The sequence below is a fragment of the Schistocerca nitens genome, chromosome 8 (assembly GCF_023898315.1).
Source record: "Schistocerca nitens isolate TAMUIC-IGC-003100 chromosome 8, iqSchNite1.1, whole genome shotgun sequence".
Taxonomy (NCBI): domain Eukaryota; kingdom Metazoa; phylum Arthropoda; class Insecta; order Orthoptera; family Acrididae; genus Schistocerca; species Schistocerca nitens.
In genome coordinates, this window is record NC_064621.1 from 413,707,279 (window position 1) to 413,719,640 (window position 12,362).

Sequence of the window (12,362 nt, forward strand, 5' to 3'; positions counted from 1 at the left end):
TTACCTAACCTGAACCAGACATTAATTTTGAAATGCAGCACCTAGCCACGGACTATTTTATTGTCTTCACTGCAATGCAACAAATTTTCATGGCTTACCTGTGGCAACGACAACTCGGTACTACACGAAGTCATAAACATAAAAATGTTGGACAGCAGCAATTTAGCTAAATAAAACAAAAGAAAGGAAAGCCTTGGGTAGTACAACGCAAGAAGGAGCAAGCATACTATGCAGGTTGGTGCTTCACTTTTTACCACTGTGTTCTGCAAACTGCAATGCGGGAACAGAAAAAAAATAAATCAAAATTTCCATGAGGAGACGGTGGTAGGATTTGGATTTGCTGAGTGATAAAAAAACTAACTACTAAAAAACTGTACTGTGAACACTTAAACTCATTCTTTGACTATTACTATGATCTTTACAAAAGAACTTGTTACTAACAAATATCACTCTGCCATGAGTGTAATTACTGAGATGGTAAAGGAGTGGTAAATCTATAACTTCTATGCGTAAGCCAAGGGAATAGACAACTACACTTAATCACGTCTCAATAGTCTAACTAACCGTCCTGAACGATGAAGAAAAATTCTACCAAAACTCGCATTTTTCGAACAAGTCATAAATTAAGCGCATGCAAGAGTTCAGCACCTTCTTACCTGGAAATCGTCACTTCTCAAATTAATCTTTGCCAAATGATATTTACAAAATTTTGTATCCACCCTATCTTTCTCCCTCTGTTCAGCAAATAATTTGCAAACCGCTAAATAGTGCGACGAACAACCGACTCACTCACTAGCTTCTCTTAAAATGCTTCGGTAACGACAATGCCACTGGCTACCAAAGATCACATTGCTTTTACTCAGAAGCTCTGTGGCGTAACATACCGTGTATTGAAAACTACTGTATGATAGAAAAGGAGCTTACGTAACCTTTCTTGAATATCAAAAATACACGAGAAACCTTATAAATGGTTCTCTGGCCCAAGGGCTATCCAAAACAAACGACCCTACCTTCCTATCGCCAACAGAATCCGAGGTATGTGTACCGGAAGAACGCCGTTTTTATGCGTTTCGTTTTGGAACATGCTGGTGCATGTGAACCAGATGGTCTTTCTGTCTATGCATGCGCTACGCTCTACATTTGTTTATTTTGAGTTTCAGTTGACACTCCCCAAAAAATGGCTCTAAGCACTATTGGACTTAACATCTGAGGTCATCAGTCCCCTAGACTTAGAACTACTTAAAATTAACTTAACCCATACATCCATGCCCGAGGCAGGATTCGAACCTGCGACCGTAGCAGCAGCGCGGTTCCGGACTGAAGCGCCTAGAACCGCTCGGCCACAGCGGCCGGCTGAGAATCCCCACACCAAGCGTTGTTCCTCTGCAGGTCTTCCTGCACTCCAAAGCAATTTGCTAGCGATGCGCCTTCTTTGTCTGCAACCGCATTTTTCGCTACAAACCTTATGGAATTTCCGAAGTAGCTTGATATTTTACACTACTGGCCATTAAAATTGCTACACCACGAAGATGACGTGCTACAGACGCGAACTTTAACCGAAAGGAAGAAGATGCTGTGATATTCAAATGATTAGATTTCAGACCATTCACACAAGGTTGGCATCGGTGGCTACACCTACAACGTGCTGACATGAGGAAAGTTTCCAATCGATTTCTCATACACAAACAGCAGTTGACGGGCGTTGGCTGGTGAAACGTTGTTGTGATGCCTCGTCTAAGGATGAGATATGCGAACCATCACGTTTCCGACTTTGATAAAGGGCGGATTGTAGCCTGTCGCGATTGCGGTTTATCGTATCGCAACATTGCTGCTCGCGTTGGTCGACATCCAAAGACTGTTAGCAGGATATCGAATCGGAAGGTTCAGTAGGGTAATATAGAACGCCGTGCTGAATCCCTACGGTCTTGTATCACTAGCAGTCGAGATGACAGCCATCTTATCCGCATGGCTATAACGGATCGTGCAGCCACGTCTCGATCCCTGAGTCAACAGATGGGGACGTTTTCAAGACAACAACCATCTGCACAAACAGGTCGACGACGTTTGCAGCGCCGGCCGCGGTGTTCTCGCGGTTCTAGGCGCGCAGTCCGGAACCGTGCGACTGCTACGGTCGCAGGTTCGAATCCTGCCTCGGGCATGGATGTGTGTGATGTCCTTAGGTTAGTTAGGTTTAAGTAGTTCTAAGTTCTAGGGGACTGGTGACCACAGCAGTTGAGTCCCACAGTGCTCAGAGCCATTTGAACCATTTGACGTTTGCAGCAGCATGGACTATCAGCTCGGAGACCATGGCTGCGGTTACACTTGACGCTGCATCACAGACAGCAGCGCCTTCGCTGGTGTACTCGACGACGAACCTGGGTGCACGAATGGCAAAATGTCATTTTTTCGGATGAATCCAGGTTCTGTTTACAGCATCATGATGGTCGCATCCGTGTTTGGCGACATCGCGGTGAACGCACATTGGAAGCGTGTATTCGTCATCGCCATACTGGCGTATCACCCGGCGTGACGGTATGGGGTGCCATTGGTTACACGTCTCGGTCACCTCTTGTTCGCATTAACGGTACTTTGAACAGTGGACGTTACATTTCAGATGTGTTACGACACTTGGCTCTACCCCTCATTCGATCCCTGCGAAACCCTACATTTCAGCAGGATAATTCACGACCGCATGTTGCAGGTCCTGTACGGGCCTTTCTGGATACAGAAAATGTTCGGCTGCTGCCCTGGCCAGCACATTCTCCAGATCTCTCACCAACTGGAAACGTGTGGTCAATGGTGGCCGAGCAACTGGCTGGTCACAATACACCAATCACTACTCTTGATGAACTGTGGTACCGTGTTGAAGCTGCATGGGCAGCTGTACCTGTACACGCCATCCAAGCTCTGTTTGACTCAGTGCCCAGGCGTATCAAGGCCGGTATTACGGCCAGAGGTGGTTGTTTTGGGTACTGATTTCTCATTATCTATGCACCCAAATTGCGTGAAATTATAATCACGTGTCAGTTCTAGTATAATATATTTGTCCAATGAATACCGGTTTATCATCTGCATTTCTTCTTGGTGTAGCAGTTTTAATGGCCAGTTGCGTATTTATATATATTGTGGAAACTAACTCTCCCTCGTCTGAGGATACTGTTACGTCCGAAGACATCTCTCCTCTTTCAGTAAACAATCAAGCTTTGAATTGTGCACGTCAACTATGCGCAGATCAGCGGCGTCCGCAGTACTGGTATCTACCGTCTGATTACTAGTCAAATTATAGTGTCAGGAATTTGTTCGTTATTTGGGGAAGCGGAACTCACGTTTTCTGTGGTACTTTGCAACTACTGCACCACATTGTGGTCACTATCATTCTCAACATTGATGTCAAAAATCGGAAAATCGCCTTTAATTGTGAGATTACGCCCCGGAACCTTAACAGTTTTGCGCGGCGTCGTAACTCACATACAGGGTGCAAATCCAAAGACAAAAATTCAACACTCAACTCAATATACAAGTTAGTAAACTCCGTTGCGCCAAAAAATGTAGCTAGTGTTACGGCTACAGAGTGGCTGAGGGAATAGAATACATATATCTGACTACTTTAAATATCAAAGATTTCATAAAGCGAACGTCTGGCAGAACTGTCGCCAAGTGTAACGTTCCTTAATAATGAATTATTCGTGTTTGTCAATGGATGTACAATGCGCGATGTTAGTCTTACGAAAATCTACCGCGTAATGTGTTGTTGAGCAGACGGTGTGCTTAATCAGTTTTACTGTAATCCAAAGAAAAATTAAACAACTTAGTCTGGAAAAGCAGTATGTAATGCCTAAAATCAAATCATTCCCTTTTGAATTTACTCAGCGCCGAGTTCTATAGCCCCGTGCAATAAACTAATAAAATTCCCTATGCAAATAAACAACGAAATACATTTACCTTAGCTCATGAGTTGCAACTGATGTAATCTTGGATTTCTGTTCTCTCCTCAGTAGGCATACAATATATTCTATCTTGGCTCAGCGAAGTGTAATGCCGGCCGTAAAATAGCTTCATACAAATAATGTCACACGACATGTTAGAGGATGTGTTACTGATAACAGGATATTCTAATACTGAATGTTTAAGTTTCAAACTTGTATTTAAAATGTTTCTCCCTCACAAAATCTGATGTGAAACGTTTTACATTAACTTCAAAACCTGTGAACTTCTCAACTGTTTTACAATTCTCACTTACTCACGTAGTTAACAATACTTGGATTGTTGGATGACAAAAAGTCTGACATCTTTTGACAAAATAGATTCGAAAATTTAACTTATCTGTGTCAGTATTACAAAACATACTACATATTACAAATCGGGCATACCAAATCAACCTATACATTCCATCTGATGGCATATACTTGGTTCCTACATTCAAGGGCCGCTACTGTAACAATTAGCAAAATCCACATTGCGTTGCTACATACTTAAAACTAAGTACACAAAATTCCATCACCATACAAAACTGTATTGTGCTGCGTTCGTAGGTCAACAGCTAATTTCTCACATGAGGCACTAGGTTAAAGTCTTACATCCTACCTTGAACAGTGTGCAGCGGCAACTGCTACTGCGCTCCGCGCGCCTCTACTTACAATCGATTCCACCACTCAGGCAACATCTTTGGTTCATTGATGTCAAAGATACAATCTCTTCTACATGTGATAACCATTTCATGTCATTTTTCATTAAATATATTACAAAATCGGGCTTCACGTACAAGTGGACCCCTCACAAAGTGTCTGGTGCTGTTGTTAGATCGGTTACCGCTGTTACAATGGCAGGCTATCAAGGTTTAAGTGAATGTAAACGTGGTGTTATAGTCGGCGCACAAGCGATAGGACACAGCGTGTCCGACATAGCGATGAAGTGGGGATTTTCCGAAACGGCCATATCACGAGTGTAACGTGAATATCAGGAATCCTGTAAAAAATCAAATCTCCGACATCGTTGCGGCCGGAAAAAGATCCTTCAAGAACGGGACCAATGACAACTGAAGTGAATCGTTCAACGTGACGGAAGTGTAATTCTTCCGCACACTCCTGCAGATTGAAGTGCTGGGCCATCAACAAGTGTGAGCGTGCGAACCATTCAACGAAACATTATCGATATTGAGTCATCAAGGGCCACTCGTGTACCATTGATGACTGCACGATACAAAGCTTTATGCCTAAAAAAAATGGTCAAATGGCTCTGAGCACTATGGGACTAAACATCTATGGTCATCAGTCCCCTAGAACTTAGAACTACTTAAACCTAAGTAACCTGAGGACATCACACAACACCCAGCCATCACGAGGCAGAGAAAATCCCTGACCCCGCCGGGAATCGAACCCGGGAACCCGAGCGTGGGAAGCGAGAACGCTACCGGACGACCACGAGATGCGGGCTCTACGCCTAACTTGGGCCCTTCAACACCGACACTGGACTGTTGATGACTGGAAACATGTTGCCTGGTCGGACGAGTCTCTTTTCAAATACTATCGAGCGGATGGACGTGTGCGGGTATGGAGACAACCTTATGAATCCTTGGACCATGCATGTCAGCAGGGAACTGTTCAAGTTGGTGGAGGCTCTGTAGTGGTGTGGGGCGTGTGCAGTTGTACTGGTATGGGCCCCTGATACGTTTAGATACGACTCTGAAAGTTGACATATACGTAAGCATCCAGCCATGTCCATTGTGCTTCCGACGTACTTGGGAAATTTCAGCAGGACAATGTGACATTCCACACGTCCAGAATTGCTACAGATTGGTTCCAGGAACACTCGTCTGAGTTTAAACACTCTCCTGGCCACAAAACTCCCCAGTTGTTGTTGTTGTGGTCTTCAGTCCTGAGACTCGTTTGATGCAGCTCTCCATGATACTTTCTCCTGTGCAAGCTTCTTCATCTCCCAGTACTTACTGCAACCTACATCCTTCTGAATCTGCTTATGTATACATCTCTTGGTCTCCCTCTACGATTTTTATCCTCCACGCTGCCCTCCAGTGCTAAATTTGTGATCCCCTGATGCCTCAGAACATGTCCTACCAACCGGCCCCTTCTTCTTGTCAAGTTGTGCGACAAACTCCTCTTCTTCCCAATTCTATTCAATACCTCCTCATTAGTTATGTGATCTACCCACCTTATCTTCAGCATTCTTCTGTAGCACCACATTTCGAAAGCTTCTATTCTCTTCTTGTCCAAACTAGTTATCGTCCATGTTTCACTTCCATACATGGCTACACTCCATACAAATACTTTCAGAAACGACTTCCTGACACTTAAATCTATACTCGAAGTTAACAAATTTCTCTCCTTCAGAAACGCTTTCCTTGCCATTGCCAGTCTACATTTTTTATCCTCTCTACTTCGACCATCATCAGTTATTTTGCTCCCCAAATAGCAAAACTCCTTTACTACTTTAAGTGTCTCAGTTCCTAATCTAATTCCGTCAGCATCACCCGACTTAATTCGACTACATTCCATTATCCTCGTTTTGCTTTTGTTGGAGTTCATTTTATATCCTCCTTTCAAGACACTGCCCATTCCATTCAACTGCTCTTCCAAGTCCTTTGCTCCCCAGACATGAAAATTATTCAGCATATCTGGGATGCCTTGTAACGTGCTGTTCGGAAGACATCTCCACCCCGTCGTACTCTTACAGATTTAGGAACAGCCCTGCAGGATTCATGGTGTCAGTTCCCTCCAGCACAACTTCAGACATTAGTCGAGTCCATGCCACTTCTGCGTGCTCGCTGCTGGCCTAAACGATATTAGCCAGGTGTACCAGTTTCTTTGTCTCTTCAGTGTATTATGCGGATGGCATTTTTGCCCAACCCCTGTAGGTCATTGCGTAACATATAAGTTGACGAAATAACAAATACCTCTTATTATTACCATTCTAGTGTCGTGTGCCCCAGGACTGTCCACCTTGCACTCGTATATCTCTGAAGTACTGCTGCAGTTGGCTGCACTGCACCGCTCTTGAGCCACGAAAGCTCGCCTTCCGGACAGCCGTGGCCATATCAGTAGCGTCCAGTCAGACGGCACCATTCGCGCAACAGGTCGTCCCGATCCTTCGTTGCTGTGGCAACAGCGCGCGATTCCCCGCGTGCGCCCGTCTCGCTGCTCCTTTTCTTCCTCGAAGTCAGACGCCGTCCGCACCGCGCTCGTGGGCTTCCTAAACCAGAAGGAAAACAAAAGACTGCGTGTTTCCGTTCCGCTCCCTCTGACAGCGCGGGTGAGTCCGCGCTTCAGCGGATCTCTGGTCGTCAACCATTTGAATACCCGCCTGCGCGGCTGCGAATAAATTACATTTTCTTTGCCATCGGGACAGTGACGCGCGTTCGGGACGACGTTTATTTTCCTTCGCCTCAGTGAAAACCTCACGCCTTCTTCCCCCTTTTTATGGCAATGAAACGCGTCTGGCCTCGCTATCTATTCATAAATTCTATCGCCGCACGTCATCCCATTATTTGCGGTCTTTTGCGGGAGGTTTTTTCTTTTTCTGGTAGCGGATGCGACTTGAACTGTGATTTCTTAGAATTTCCGGCCCGCGATTGGGAGAAAGTAATTAACGGTTCCTCTTTCGCCGCAGAGGAGAGGCGGTCGATATGCAATCAGCCTTTCTGATAGTACGCCCGAGAGAAGCTCCGCGAAGCCCGATGGAGCACAGGTTTTTATTTACGTCGCTGTGATTAATTACGAGGGAGCTTCGCTCTTGCTGATGGACGCGAGTTCTCATTGACACTGACGGGCGGGTCGCATTCACAGCAGCTCTCTCATATGTGGGCTTGTGTCTCGCAAGTCATTACGACGCATTCGCATTTTCAGTTGCGTAGGCGGCAGAAAGTAGCGTACTAGGAGTGCTGACAGCCAAAAATTGCGCGTTTCTGTTTCGCAGTCTAAAGCCTATGTGTATATTTGTCTCACTGCCGATGAGCTCTTCAAAACCGCCGTTGTTGTCATACCATCAGTTACATGTGTAGAACTCAGTGCCTTATTGCTTCTGTACCTATGGCTGTAAAGGATGCCCAGAGAACAAGCACTGTTCGTTATACTTAACACTTGCAGCACCACGTATCGTGCATTCGTCCTCAAAATTGTAGAAAATATGTGCCCGGAAAATCAAAGCTATAGAAAATGTGTGACGGGAAAATCAAAGCTACTTGGTATACTTCAAAGGTATTGTACTGAGAGGAGTGTCTTACTGGAGACAGCTACGTTAAAATATCGTAAACTGAGTCGGTGAATGAATGTCGTGTGACTAGGGCCTCCCGTCGGGTAGACCGTTCTCCAGGTGCAAGTCTTTCGATTTGACGCCACTTCGGCGACTTGCGCGTCGATGGGGATGAAATGATGATGATTATGATAACACAACACCCAGTCCGTGAGAGGAGAAAATCTCCGACCCATTCGGGAATCGAACCCTTAGGATTGATATTCTGTCACGCCGACCATTCAGCTACCGGGGGCGGACATTAAGTCGGTACACTTTAATAACTAAATGTAATTCATATATCACCTTGTCTCAGAAACAGTGTCCGCTGTTTTTCTATAACTGATGCCAAGCACTGTGAACAGTGGATATTTTGTGTATTTCAGTTGCTTTTCGTAACTGTGCAAGGGAAGCTTACTTCGGGAGTCGCTTGACATTCCAGTTCTAAAACTACATAATCAATTATGCTACAGAAGCCATTGCAGTGTGGGTGGCGGAGAATGTACGTACAAAAAATAGCGATTTTGTGTCCTACTACATTTGCTTTGTTTGTTTGTCTTGTTTTTAGGGCGCAACAACAACTAGGGTCATACGCGCCCACGTCAGAACTGTAGAACACTAAGACAAAGAAGAGATAAAAACGACTACACGGTAATCCCAATCGACGGAAGGGAAGACAGCTAAACACGGGGACTTGGAGGAAGATCTATAAAAAACGCCATAGATGTAATGAACTAAAAATTAAATGGCCTTCGCCATATTGCTACGACGGATAAAAAGTAAAACGCGGTCAATAGTGTGCGTGTTGTTCGCTAAAACGACCGACAACTGAAATGGCAAACACAAACGAGAACGGAAGTGGTTAAAAAAGAATAGTGCGTCAGTAAATGGCAGGCCGTGAGAGGTTGAGCGCAATGAGTACAAAGTGACGGGAGAGCACCATTTAACAAATGGCGATGGCTAACAAGACAGTGCTCAATACGCAACCTAGCTAAAATGATCTCCTTACGGCGAGAGGGCAAAGAGGAGGTCGTCCAAGCCGCTGGGAGATGCTTCATAACGCGCAGCTTGTTGGCTCTGAGCACTATGGGACTTAACTTCTAAGTTCATCTGCCCCCTAGAACTTAGAACTACTTAAACGTAACTAACCTAAGGACATCACACACATCCATGCCCGAGGCAGGATTCGAACCTGCGACCGTAGCGGTCACGCGGCTCCAGACTGTAGCACCTAGAACCGCTCGCGCAGCTTGTTCCCATGAAGGAAGGACCAGTGGTGACGCCAAAGTGACACCACCTACTGACAGACGGCAACACAGAGACTATCGGAAGGAATGTAATAACTACCGGCCTGAGGTCAGAGGGCTGCAGCCTTGGCAGCAGCGTCAGCGGCGTCGTTTTCTGTCATTCGCGTATACAGGGTGTTACAAAAGGTACGGCCAAACTTTCAGGAAACATTCCTCACACACAAAGAAAGAAAATATGTTATGTGGACATGTATCCGGAAACGCTTACTTTCCATGTTAGAGCTCATTTTATTACTTCTCTTCAAATCACATTAATCGTGGAATGGAAACACACAGCAACAGAACGTACCAGCGTGACTTCAAACACTTTGTTACAGGAAATGTTCAAAATGTCCTCCGTTAGCGAGGATACATGCATCCTCCCTCCGTCGCATGGAATCCCTGATGCGCTGATGCAGCCCTGGAGCATGGCGTATTGTATCACAGCCGTCCACAATACGAGCACAAAGAGTCTCTACATTTGGTACCGGGGTTGCGTAGACAAGAACTTTCAAATGCCCCCATAAATGAAAGTCAAGAGGGTTGAGGTCAGGAGAGCGTGGAGGCCATGGAATTGGTCCGCCTCTACCAATCTATCGGTCACCGAATCTGTTGTTGAGAAGCGTACGAACACTTCAACTGAAATGTGCAGGAGCTCCATCGTGCATGAACCACATGTTGTGACGTACTTGCAAAGGCACATGTTCTAGCAGTACAGGTAGAGTATCCCGTATGAAATCATGGCGGTGAGGGAGTACAGTACATACTGATGAAACTAAAATGAGCTCTAACATGGAAATTAAGCGTTTCCGGACACATGTCCACATAACTTCTTTTCCTTATTTGTGTGTGAGGAATGTTTCCTGAAAGTTTGGCCGTACCTTTTTGTAACACCCTGCATACCAGCGGAGATACTCTGTACGACCTTACCTTGATTGTAAGTCGATGACGTCGCACAGTGTTGAATGTCTTTAATAAATGTAAAAAGAAGCGATCTACTTCGTTACCTTCAGATAGGTACTGTTTGAAAACGTCATGTATGAATAATACACAATAATACTCTCGCTACGGCTTATCTTAGAAGATGGGTTAAGGAAAGGCAAACCCACGTTTCTAGAATTTGTAGACTTAGATAAAGCTTTTGACAATGTTGACTGGAACACTCCCTTTCAAATTCTGAAAATGGCAGGGGTAAGAAACACGTACTCTAAGGCTGTTTACCATTTATAGAGAAACCAGACTGCTGTTATAAGAGTCGAGGGACATGAAAGGGAAGCAATGGTTGAGAAAGGAGTGGAGTAGAGTTTTAGCCTATCACCGGTGTTCTTTAATCTATAAATTGAGCAAGCAGTAAAGGAAACAAAAGAAAAATTTGGAGAAGGACTTAAAATCCATGGAGAAGAAATAAAAACTTTGAGGTTTGCCGATGACATTGTAATTCTTTCAGAGACAGCAAAGGACGTGGAAGAGCAGCTGAACTGAGTGGACAGTGTCTTGAAAGGAGCCTATAAGATGAATATCAACAAAACCAAAACTAGGATAATGGAATGTAGTCGAATTAAATCACGTGATGCTGATATTAAGAAATGAGACACTTAAAGCGGTAAATGAGTTTTGCAAAATAACTGATGATGGTCCAAGTAGGGAGGATATAAAATGTAGACTGGCTGTGGTAAGGAAAGAGTTACTGAAGAGAAATCTGGTAACATTGTGTATAGATTTAAGGGTCGAGAAGTGTCGTCTGAAAGTATTGGTATGGTGTGTAGCCATATATGGATGTGAAACGTGGACGATAACAAATTTAGACTAGATGAGGATAGAAGCTTCCGAAATGTGGTGCTACAGACGAATACCGAAGATTAGATGGGTAGATCACGTAACTAATGAGGAGGTACTGAATAGAATTGGGGAGAAGAGGATTTTCTGGTACAACTTGACTATAAGAAGGGATCGGTTGGCAGGACACGTTCTGAGACATCATCGGATCACCGTCTTAATATTAAAGGGAAGCGTGGAGGGTAGAAGTCGTAGATGGGGACCAAGAGATGAATACACTAAGCAGATTCAGAAGCATGTAGGTTGCAGTAGTTACTCGAAGATGAAGACGCTTGCACAGGATAGAGTAGCATGAAGAGTTGCATCAAACCACTCTCTGAACTGGAGACCACAACAACAACACCATGAATAATTGCTTTCTTTCCGCTGGAAGGATAAGTATACCTGTAAATAACTACTGGGTTAACGGAAGAGTAAACGAGTCCTAAAAATTTAGAATGGCTTCGTTCTTCTTCTTTTCATTTTGTTATTTGTTGACCACTTAAATTTGGATCAGTTTCTCTTCTTTTGGCGATATATCTTGTCCAGTATTCTTTCAGTCACACATATTACCCTCTACGACTGATTATTCATGATTATTTCCTCCTGGGTCTAATTCTACACTGGAGACTTGTGGTAACCTCGTTTTCAACTTGTACTTATCCTGTTGTAAACTCTGTTTCCTGTATTTCCATTTTTTTAATTCTTTTATATTTCTTCATTATTTACATGGTGCACACTTATTATTGTACATGCCCTTTGGTCGGATCGCGGTCGGGTAATGTTCAAGGATTCTTCTTGACGCAGAGGGTCTTACCGCGGCTGCATGTGAATTTCATCCTGTCGATTTGTGATCTCTTTTTCTGCCAGACTACTATCTAGTTGTTCTCCCAGACATTTAAATTCCTCTGCACTCTTCTCATCGATCTAACGACATGCATCTAGGTGCTACCTTGATGTTCGTCACATATACAATCGGTTATTTCTACCTTCATTCGACGTAACAATTTGACACCCTTT